Here is a 12,348-nt window from a genome sequence, read left to right as displayed (position 1 = left end):
ATATACAATTTAAGCAATATCAAAGCGGTAAAAAGCGGCACTTAGCACATTAGGCTCAAACATGTAAAAGTCGGATAATAAGTAAAGCCAAGTATAACAGTTATTCTAAGCTCGAATTCTTGAACCCTGAACCAAAAGTGCTGGGTTATGATCCCCAGCAGAGTCGCCAGCTATGTCACACCACCTTTTTACCACCTGAGGACAATATATGGGAGTTTTTCCAATTTAAGTGACATAAATCGAAATGGGATTATTTTATTTATTTTTCAGAGTCGCCACTTGGAATAATTTATTTGGTGTCCCAAGTCGCCGGTTTATTTAAAAATCCCAAATCGATCAGAATTGACTTTATTTAAAAGTCTGCGAAACCAGAAATTCTAAGTAAGGAATTCTGTTAACCCGGGAGAAGGTGTTAGGCATTTTCGGGTTCCGTGGTTCGAGCATGGTCGCTTAAACTATTAAAATTGGCCTAATTATCTGATTAATTACATGTTTTAAACCTAGTGCGCATTTTTAACTTTATAACCGCTTTTATTTAATTTAACCACTTTTAGGATTTATGGACTTATTTCTTGAACAAGTTACGATTGCCGTATACTTGTTTGTTTTGGAACACACCGCAAACCTCGCTACATGAAATGCACCCCCGATTCGCGACATGTTTATTTTTATTAATATTCGACGTTATTATGATCGAATCACATGAAATGCACATCCGAATTGGGGATTAGATATCACGGCCATGCCACGTGAACCGTACCCATAGCCATAATGATTTATTTAATTAATGCGTCTAAAGCATGCTACGATGTTCATAGTTTATTCTTTCTAAGTTTGAAATTATTGCGAGGCCAAGAGTTTATACACATGTGTTTATTGAAATAAAAGAGCTTATTGCTTTCAAAGGATTGCTTGCGTCTTTACCAATTCATTTGCTGCAAAATTTGATGTTTCTTTATTCAACTTCAATATGGCCTAGGTCATACACCCCACTGTCCATATATACGTATGTATATACAATATATTCATGTCCCATTATTAACAAGGTGCAATTTTAAAGGAAACTTCTCTATTACAAAATAATTTTCAAACATGTACCCTTTCATGCTAGCACTATTATCTTTACATTTCAAATCATAAATATTTAAGGTATTCCAAAAACAAAATTAAGCACAGTATTCAGAACCTTCAAAGTCCAAAGATGCCAAAATTTCAAATCAAAGGAAATGCACCGGCGTATGTAAGATAACTAATATGGCCACAATTTATTCAAGTACAATCTCCAAAGCTAGTACAAAATAAAGTGCAAAATATAGAGAAATGTAACTCTCAACAATAGCCCGACAGAATTTACATGTAAATTTGAGTATTCTATATATGTATAAATGAAAACCATTAATCATTCTTGAAGTATTGTGTCTGTGTTAATAAGTCCTCGAATTGCTCAATATGTTAGTGGAAATACTGATGTTATAATTGACATATTGCAAGACCATATACAACACATCAAAATTTATTTACTCCTTTTCTAGAAATATCTAAAAAGACTAATAATGGTTATAAATGCCTCACCATGATTAAGTCATCCCTTCGCTATAGATCTGAATTTCAGTACAAGTTCAAGCTCAAATAAAGGAATTATAAAGAGTCGAGACCACGCACCCAACAAGCAAACAACAATAGTTTTTAATGTTTTAGTCAAAGAGTCATACCTGGACAGCAAGAACAATAAAATAGAAAATAAGCTCTGAATGTGTAATGAAGCAATAGTAGCGGAAATTCAGTTAGCTCAACAAGATTTATTTCCTTTAATTTTGAATCGAGCCTCAGCACAATGCTTATGTGCAGCAGCCAAATCATCTTTACAAGAACATCCTATAATAGGAGGAAAAACAGCGCACAATGACCAGATAAAAGCCAAGAAGTGAAAGTTTGGAGCTCAGCAAAATGCAAGAAAGCAGCAGCGAAGTCATCTTGAACCAATCGTGAAGAAAAATTCAGAAAACACGTATAAATCCAAAGCTCACTCGAACTTAAGTTAGCCGGCGGACTCGAATTCAACCTTGGAGCTACTCTTTTTTGCGAGAAGAGACTGTTTTTAGGTGATTTTTCAGCTGGATAGTGAGATCGAAGGAAGTCATTTGTTCTCTCTTTCGTCCTCTTCGTGTTTGTGTGTGGCTTACTTAGGTGTGGAGGAGGGTGGGTGCAGCTGAAGTTTTTCTTTTTATTGTGAATGTGTGTGTATCTTCTTTAATTAGATGAAGGAAGATGATGAAGATGGGAGAATTGAAAACCGCTTCTATCAAGGTGTAGAGATCTGATCTCGTTCTCTGATGTCCAAAACCAGAGATGCGTAGCTGCTTCGTTTTTTAAGGAAGGAGTTTTTTCTCTTAGGTCTCTATTCGATCTCCTCCTCTAGGTCTAGATTTTAGGGGTTTTAGCGAAAGAGTGGGGCTTGGGCCGGTTCGGGTAGGCTAATTATTTGGACCGGATTTTTTTGGATTGGTTTTGTACTGAATTGGCCCAATTTTAAAATAAAAAAACCCCTCTTGTTCAATTCCCCTTTTATTTCCTTTTTCTTTGTTTTTCTCTTTTCTTTTTCTTTAATTAAAAATCCTAAATTAAGTTCCTTAAATTAATCTAAATTGTAAAATTAAGCTAATTATCTACTTATAAAATTTATAACAATTACTTGATCCTAAATTAAAACGGAAAAATCATTAATCTAAAAATTAAACGTAAAAATGTAAAAATGAACCATTTTTGTGATTTTTATTTTTATTAAAGAAATTAATTAACTAATCAATCCTAAATAAAAAAACAAAAATCTAAATGCAATGCATGGTATTTTTGACATTTTTATGATTTTTAACAAAAATTAAAGGTGCACAAAAATGTAAACAATTAATAAAATCCTACAAAATTCCTATAAAATGGCAAATAATCGGAGAAAATCTATTATCTTTGATTTTATAGGAGTATTTCATATAGGGCAAAAATTACGTTCTCACAACTATCCCTCTTTGCTCGAAAACACGAATTGCTCGAAAACACGAAGGGTTTTTGGGCAAAGATAAAATGAGCAACTACGAGCAATTTTTGTCCGTTTGAAACTCCATTTGGAAGGATTCCATGCAGACGGACGGCCCATAGGGAGTTTCTTTTTCCTCTTTCCTCTACTTTTGTGCTTATTTTGGTTATTTGGCATTGAGGACAATGTCAGCTTTCATTTGAGGGGGTAGGCCCTATTTGGATGACTTTATATATATGACAGATTTTATGATTTCTTTCTTTCCTCTTTATCTTTGGTATGTATATAATTTCAGCATTTCATTACATTTTTCATACGTTTTACCTTGGGTCTGCATATAAAAGTTACGTTTCATTGTATATATTCATCTCCCCTATTGTATATTCGATTAAATCCCCTCTTGTACATATTCATTCTACTTTCCGCATTTTTTTCTTCTCTTAGCTTCTTATTTTATATTCGTAGCTTCTTGTTTTGAGTTTTTGCAATAAGCCTTTGGTTTTCTTAATGGCACGGTTCTTTTCAAATGTGGAATTTGTGTGAACCAGGTGGCTCTTCCCGATGATGGATGACATGACAACCTTCTTAAGGGTTTGAGTCTGTTTTTTTTTTTGCTTTTAGTAGTTAGTTGGTAAGGGTGTATCAAACAAAAGCTTCACTTGGGCCTAACACATTTGCCTTTGATCTTATAGTCAAAAACAAATCGTTGTGTATAGGATGATGAAAGTTGTGACCTTGAGACTCTTGTGTTGGCCGATAATCATCAAGTGATTTTTCGGGACCATTGTGTGCTCAAAACTTATCTAAGGTTATTGTGGTCCCCCGACTCTGTATCTTTAGCGCCCCATAGCTTGTGTGGTGAGAAATTGCATTGCAAGTCCAAGTCCCGAGCCATTGATCTAGAACTTGCCCCGAATGTTTGTCGAGGTGAAATCCTAAGTGTAATTTGACTTGAGACATGATTATAGGCTCTCCTTGATCCAAATGATATCTTGAACACTTCCATAGCCTACCAATGATAAAATCTCTAGTCAACCCTTTTGAGCCTTAGACCTTTTTCCTTCAAGAACCATGATACAAACCTTTACCCGATCTAAAGATACCCTCTCTTGGCACCCGATCTTTCCTTAGCACAGGGCAAAAGTATAAGTTTGGGGGTAGAAATGAGGATTGCAACAAAGTGGTAAAAATGTACAAAATGAAGAAAAGGAAAGGGAATGAAAAAGAAAGAAAAGCAAAAAGACAAAAAAAAATGTTCAATGTAGAAATGAATAAAAGGGATTCAATAAAAGCAAAGAATAAAAGGTGTGGAAAGTTGAGAAAGGAGAAAAGATTTGAAATGAACATATAAAAGAGTGACAGTGTGTCTCTTTAACCTCTTAGAATGAAGTGAAATGACTTAAAAAGTCAAGTGAATGCATGCCAAAATGAAGCAAAAGAAGTGCTAAAGGGAAGATGGAACCTACTTAGACCAAACATTTCCTACCCTGAACCAAAAGCCTTCACTATGTCTCCACAAAAGCCCTACATGATCTTGAGTTTAATGAAACTTTCATTAGTAGTGACTTACATAAGGGGCAAGCATATGGTACTTAGAGCCGGACTTGTGACTTTTCCTTGAGAGAGATGAGTATATTTTCATTAACCTCGTTCTGAGTGCCACTATCCTAAATGTGAGGTTTGCTTAGAGAGAGTTGAGGATGTGTGAGTTTGGGTTCCACAACGACTAAAGTAATAGAAAGAGTCTTTTTGATGTGACGAGTCAACTCTTGATGCTCTTGTGTCGCACTAAATCCATGGTGTTTAAAAGAGTGAATGTTGTTAATGATTCATTTGAATTGAGGGCAATTGTTAGTCCCAATTGATGCTAGATGAGATCACTTTAGGTCAGCTGAATTTTCTTGGATTGACTCTTAAAGGGTGGGTCGTATTTTGTTTGCTTGAGGACAAGCAAAAGCTTAAGTTTGGGGGAGTTGATAAATAGGGATTATGATGCATTTTGCACTCCTTCTTGCTTAAGTTTTGATTAGAAATGTGTACAAAATAGTCCCAAAGGCTCACAAGTTGTACTTGATTGCAGGGTTTGATCAGCAAGGTGACAAAGTGTCAAAAACCAGCTAAAAAAGGAGTGAAACATGCACAAGTACCAAGACTTAGGCCAAGCTCAGTCAAACAGGGCCAGTGTGGCCGCACACCATTTTGTGCAGTCTGCAAAGATAAAGATCAAAGAGTATGCTTTTATGGCAGCCATGCATTGCGGTGATTTTGCGCGGACCGCATTGACTTCATTGCGGCCGCACTTGATTTTATGCGGTCCGCAAAGCTCAAGTTTAGAGAGGTGACACTTTGGAGGAACCTGGCTAATGCGGTCCGCGGTCCATTCTATGCGGACCATAGTAGAAGCAACCGCGGCCGCAGTGCATTTTGTGCGATCCGCGGTGGCCAACTTCAAATTGCAGATTAGTTAAGCCAAGAGTCTTAGTGCGGCCACATTCGATTTTGTGCGGTCCGCACTAGCCCCGCATGGGGTATTTTTATCCAAAATTTTCAGCTAAGTATAAATAGTTTTTTTTTCATTTTTAGGTCATCAGATAGATTTTGGGATAGAGCTGCACTCGTGAACTCCTCCCTTTTACCATTTTGAGTAATTTTAGATTAGTTTCAACATTGAATCTTGAAGTTTTATCTAGTAATTAATTATTATGGGCTTTTCTTCATCTATTTCTTTGTTTTCTTCTATAATTATGAGTAGCTAGACCCATTAGCTAGGGTTGTGGCTCAACCCTAGTGTGGGTAATTGATGAGTCTTGTGTTTTGATTCTTGATTGTCTATGGGTGTTTGATTTTTGGAATAATTTAGGGTTTTAATGTTGAATTAGTGGTTGTAAACACTAGTTTATGCCTAGTAGATTTTGGCTCTTCTTGAGAAAGAGAGCCTAAGTCCATGAAAATGGTCCAACAAGGAATTAGGGCATATTCAAGAGATTGATGGCCCCAATTAAAGGGTTAAACCTAGAGATAGTAATACCCGACTTGAACCTCATTTGCTTGCACAAGTTTGCATACCCAATTGGTCTTGAGAAAGTCAATTCGGGCAAAATCACTCGAACTACCGAAAGGTATAGAGTGAGTATAATCGTGCAATGGTTATATCATACTCCCCAAATGTGGCAATCTAGCCTTGGACTCAAGAATCTGTCAATTACCCACCTAGGAGAAAGTCACTACCCTAGTGCATTTTATCTATTTGATCAACTCTCAATAGTTTAATCTTAGCTTTACTTAGCCTAATTTAGCGTCTTAGTAATATAAAATTAGAAGTAAAACTAAAATAAACAATGCTTAGAAGTGCAATTAGGAACAATTACACAACTCCCATTTAGATAGAAACTCAACTCCAATATCTAGCTCCCTATGAAAATCGATCCCGACCTTCTCGGGTAAAAACTATTTCGACCTCTCTTGCTACTTTATAGTAGTACAGGGTTGGCCTCGATCACCTCCACCCCTAGCTGCTTGAGCGGGTGGTGAAGTGACTGGAGCTGAAGTCGAGGGCTGACCCCTCTGCTGAGACGGACCCTCAAGAAGACGAGGATACTGCCTCCTCATATGCCCAAACTATCCACACTAATAACAACTCCCCAGTGCTGGAGACGGGGACTGAAGGGAACCCCTGGAACCAGAATGACCAGTACAAGGACCTGGCATGGAAGAACTCTGAACTGACGGAGCACGGGACGAACTCTAGGCTGAAAGGGCATTGAGTGATGAATGTCCCTGATGAGAACTGTGAGAATCATGACCAGATGATGCCCCACGATAACCTAGGCGAGATGACTGAGCCTGCCTGAATGGACGACCTCTACCGTGCTGAAACTGACCTCTCGCAGGAGTACTACTAAAGCTACCAGATCCCCGAGGCTTATTGGCCTCATCTCCTCTCGCTCTTGGCGATGAACCGACTCAATCCCACGGGTGATGTCAACAACCTCCTGAAAAGTAGCACCTGACACCCTCTCCCAAGTCATGAGAATACGAAGCTGATATGTGAGGCCATCAACGAACCTCCTGATCCTCTCTCGATCTATAGGAACCAACCAGACCGCATGACGAGCAAACTCGGAGAACCGCATCTCATACTGTGTCACAGTCATATCTCCCTGATGCAACTGCTCGAACTGCCTGCGCAGCTCCTCTCGGCAAGACTGTGGCACATACTTCTCCAGAAAGAGAATAGAGAACTGCTATCAGGTAAGGGCACTGCGCCAACAGGCCTGCGCCTCTCATAATCCTCCCACCAAGTAAAGGCAGCTCCAGAAAACTGAAAAGTAGTAAATGCTACACCACTGGTCTCTAGAATACCCGTTGTACGTAGAATCCTCTAACACTTGTCCAAGAACCCTGGGCATCCTCGCCTCAGTACCGCTGAAAGTCATAGGCTGAAGTATACCAAACCTCTCCAATCGATGTTGCTCGTCATCAGGCATAACTGGTACCACATGTTCCTAAGCTGATGCAACCGGCTCAGCTGGAGGTGCCCCCGATGTTTGAAGTCCTTACACAACCTGCTCAGGCATGCGAGAAACGGGAGTCTGAGTACCGCCTCCCCCGACCTGAGAAGTAGCTACGGCCGTAGTAACTGACACCGCCTGAGCCAAACCGGTACACACTGATAGAATCTGAGCTAAAGCCTTCTGAAGGCCTGGAATCACAATAGGCACAGCTGGTGCCTGAACTGGTGCTGCTGGAGCGTCCGCAACAAGGACCTGATCCTGAATTGGGGCGGCTAGTGGATCTGCAGGTTCTGCCTTAGTTGATGTGCGGGATACACCCCTGCCCCTGCCACGGCCTCGACCGCGTCCTCGGCCTCTAGTGGTTCCAACTGGTGGTACTGGTGGTCGTCCATCCTGACTAGTAGCACGTGTCCTCACCGTCTGTGAGAGAATGGAGTAATAGAATTTTAGTACTCAGATCAACAGATTCGCACGACAAGAATTTCAAGAATATGAAGTTTTTCCTAAAGGTTCTGCAGCCTCCCGAGGATAAATATAGACGTCTCCATACCGATCCGCGACTCTACTAAACCTGCTCATAGCTTGTGAGACCTATGTAACCTAGGCTCTGATACCAACTTATCCCGACCCCAAATGCTCGGTCGTGATGGCACATATCACATTACTAGGCAAGCCAACCCAAACCATTAACCACAATAAATTTCTTTTATAAAACTATTTTCTAGCACTGATTAAATCTCAAATCTTTCATATGAAATGTATAAAACAACTGAAATGTGCGGAAACATTACAGAAAATAGACCAACACAGCCCAACTATCTGGTGTCACGAGTCTAGAGCCTCTAAATACACAAATCCGATTGTCTAATACATAACCAGTCTAAAATGCAGAAAGAAAACAAGATAGAAAGGAGGAAAGTAGGGCTGCGAACGCCATGCAGCTACCTTGCAATCTCCGGTAAACTCCGGCAATGCTGGGGACCCTCACTCTACCGCTCGGGCACCTGGATCTGCACACAAGGTGCAGGGAGTAACCTGAGTACGCCAACTCAGTAAGTAACTAAAGTAAATAAGGTCTGAAAGCAGTGACGAGCAGTTAAAAATTATATAAAAGAGTAAACAACATAATATCAAGTCAACTCTACCGTTTCAAAACCAGTTTCTTCATAAAGCTTCAGTTTCACTTGAATTACTTTGAAATCATTTACTTAGCAGTTTTCAACAGAGGCTCATTATAAAAAAAAGGGTGAAATCAGCAAAAATATCATAAATGGGCCCCTCGGGCAAGGTATCACTCATAAATATAGCGTCTCGGGCAAGCCTCTCAGTCACTCGTGACTCAGCTCTCGTCACTTAGTACTCACACTCGGCACTCAGGCTCAATAACACCTCATAATAGTAATAATCATAATAACTGCTGCGGCGTGCAACCCGATCCATAGTTTATAGTCGACTACACTCACTAGGGGTGTACAGACTCCGGAGGGTCTCCTACAGCCCAAGCATTATATCGCTGCGGCGCACAACCCGATCCAATATATATCGTTGCAGTGTGCAACCCGATCCATATTAGCATCATTGCGGCGTGCAGCCCGATCCATAATATATACATATAATATTGCTGTGGTATGCAGCCTAATCCGTAATATTTATAATCCTCACCATTAGGTTGTCAACCTCTCTCAGTCATTAACCTCACAGCCACTCAGGCATAACAGAGAATTCAGGGAACTCAGTCCAAATGGTTCTCACATTTAAGGAGTAGGGTGATAAAACCAGTTTTAAACATTAAACGGGTAAAATATAACTGAGGATATGCTTTCAAACAAATAGAGTGAGGAAAGAAATTGTAAAAATGTCCCTAAGGGTCTTAACAGGTCGGCACAAGGCCCTAAACATGGCATACAACCCATAATACAATATAAATGTCTAAAATATGAGATATCATAATATTTCAAATCAAGTACGCAGCTTAATAGTTACTATGAGACGGACCAAGTCACAATCCCTACCAGTGCACACTCGTCACCTAGCATATGTGTCACCTCATTTATCAAAACAATTCGCAATACCGGGGTTTTGTACCCTCAGTTCCAAATTTACAATGGTTACTTACCTCAAACCAGATGAAATACTACTCTGTAACGCTTTTGCCTCTCGCCTCGGCCTCAACTCGAGCCGAATCTACCCAAAATCAGAATCATAACATTAGAATATGCTAAGGGAACGAAGCCAAAGCGAAAATAATCAAATTATACCAAAAATCTCGAAATTGGCCGAACCCGACCCTCGGGCCCAAGTCTCGAATTTTGATAAAAATTACATCAACAGAATCCTTATCCTCTCATGAGTTCATACATACCAAGAACACTAAAATCCGACCACAAATGGCCCCTCAAATCCCTAGATTAAAGTCTCAAGTTTCCAAGTCCTAACTCCTCAATTTAGGCTTCAAATTCCCCAAATTTCATGTTTAATTAGGTAAAAAGCACAATAGGATCGAGTTTTAAGTCCAAAATTCTTAGCTCCAATAATTTCTCTTTGATTCTCTCTTCAATCTCTCTCAAAAAGCTCCAAAACCGAGTCAAAAATGGTGAACTTAGGCCAAAACTCGCGAAAATGGCCTTTTAAACATTCTGCTCAGCGATCAGAAGTCCTTCTTCGCGAACGCGGTCAAAGCCTCGCATTCGCGAAGCACAAAAATATCATTGACCAAAATTCTCTTATGCGACCACCCCATCGCGAACGCGATGCCTCAGCATCTCAAACCATCACGAACACGATACTTCCTATTCCGACCCTTCGCGAACGCGGGTCCTACCTCGCGAACGCGAAGGCCAAATCCCCAGGCTCCCATCCTAACCCTTCACGAACGCGAAGCACAATTTGTCTGCAACACTACAACAGATTTCTGCAATTTCCTTTTAACTTGAAATGGTCTGTTTAACCACCCGAAACTTACCCGACGCCCTCGGGACCTCAACCAAACCTGCCAACATATCCCATAACCTCATTCAAACTTGTTCCAACCTTCAGAACGCCCAAAACAACATCAAAACACCAAAATCACATCGGATTCAAGCCTAAGAATTCCAAAAACTTTCAAATTCCACTTTCGATCAAAACGTCTATCAAACCATGTCCGAATGACCTGGAATTTTGCATACACATCCCAAATGACACAACAGACCTTTTGCAACTCCCAGAATTCCATTCCGACCGCTATATCAAAATCTCACTTATCAACCGGAAAACGCCAAAATTCCAATTTCGCCAATTCAAGCCTAAATCTACTCCGGACCTCCAAAACACATTCCGATCATGCTCCTAAGTCCCAAATTGCCTCTCGAAGCTATCCGAACCATCGAAACTCATATTTGAGCCCTTTAACACATAAGTCAATATTTTGTTGACTTTTCCAACTTAAGCTTACTCAAAAGAGACTAAGTGTCTCAAACCTTACCAAGACCTCAGAACCCGAACCAATCAACCCAAAAACATATAATACAATTGAACAAAACAATAAGAAACAGAAATAGAAAAAACGAAACGGTAATTCATGAAACGACCGGCCGGATCGTTACAACAACAAAAAACTTAATCTTACTCGATGTCTCCACAAATTCAACGATGTCAAAACACATGCTTTTACATATCCTGTTATTACGTAATTATGCTAGTGTTAAGTTAATATGATTTTGGCGTAAACATCCGATACTAATCTCATAACTTTCTTTTTATGGCTCCAAGCTAGGTTCCGACTTGCTTGTTAGATGGTACTAGAGTAGTAGTTTTCCTAATGTTATTCGAATATGCTGAAATACAGAATCTCTCTTTTGATAATGTAGTACAGTACTTTCATATCAAGACTATGGCCAACAAAATTCCTCTTTATATTTTTCTTTTAATCTTTTATATGTATAATATTTAGATTTATAAACAATTAATATATTCTAATGGATGAGTTCCTTTGTTAACAAACATAATAGGGCCTCATTATAGAAAGAATACAAGCTTCTCTGGCTATGAAAGGGAAGAAAAGAATGATTTATTTTGGTGACGGAGCAGGAGAATTCTACCCCATCTTGAAAATCAAAGAGGAAGATTTCGTAATGCCAATAAAGATTTTCCAGTTTAGAAATTAATAAACGAAAATCGCAAACTCGTAAAAGCAGGAATCCACGGGTGGAAGGATGGAGAAGAGTATGAACATATTCTGCTTCAAATTATTAAAACAATTACAATTGACGAGAACCAATTGTTATCAGTTGACTGCAAGTTTCAGACTGTCACTACCCAGAATTCTTACCTTCAAGATTGTGATAGCGCCTAACATTTCACTTGCTAGGCAAGTCAACATTAGAGATTCATTAATCCAATTCTCATACATTTCAATAATTAACAGTAATTAAGCTATAACGAGTTAAAATGAAAGCAAAAATTCATGAACTTATATATATATTCTACTACATGGACCTGGAATCACAATTTACGAACTTCTAAGATTTCACTACAAGTAAATGTCTGAAAGAAATACAACTAATTTCGAAATGAATGAAACAGTAAAATGAAATGTCTAGAAGGGGACTCCAGGGTCTGCAGAAGCTGGCAGATCTACCTTGGGTCTCCTATAGGATGGATCTAGCAGCTAACCTCATGATCAGCTTGGGCCAGTACCAAAATCAGCACAAAAAGTGCAGAGTACAGTATTAGTACAACCGACCCCATATACTGGTAAGTGTTGAGTCTAACCTCGGCGAAATAGTGATGAAACTAACACAAGACACCTACAAATAAACCTAT

General features: G+C 39.3%; 1 pseudogene; it reads left to right on the top strand.

Moving 5' to 3' along the window:
* The window catches only part of LOC104217088 (inorganic pyrophosphatase 1-like), a 65,316-nt pseudogene extending 53,438 nt beyond the window's left edge, over positions 1–11,878 (top strand).
* Positions 11,879–12,348: the final 470 nt, after the last annotated feature.

This window comes from Nicotiana sylvestris, chromosome 3 (assembly GCF_000393655.2).
Source record: "Nicotiana sylvestris chromosome 3, ASM39365v2, whole genome shotgun sequence".
NCBI lineage: Eukaryota > Viridiplantae > Streptophyta > Magnoliopsida > Solanales > Solanaceae > Nicotiana > Nicotiana sylvestris.
The sequence above is the reverse complement of the archived record's forward strand: the minus strand, read 5'-3'. Positions and strand labels throughout refer to the sequence as shown.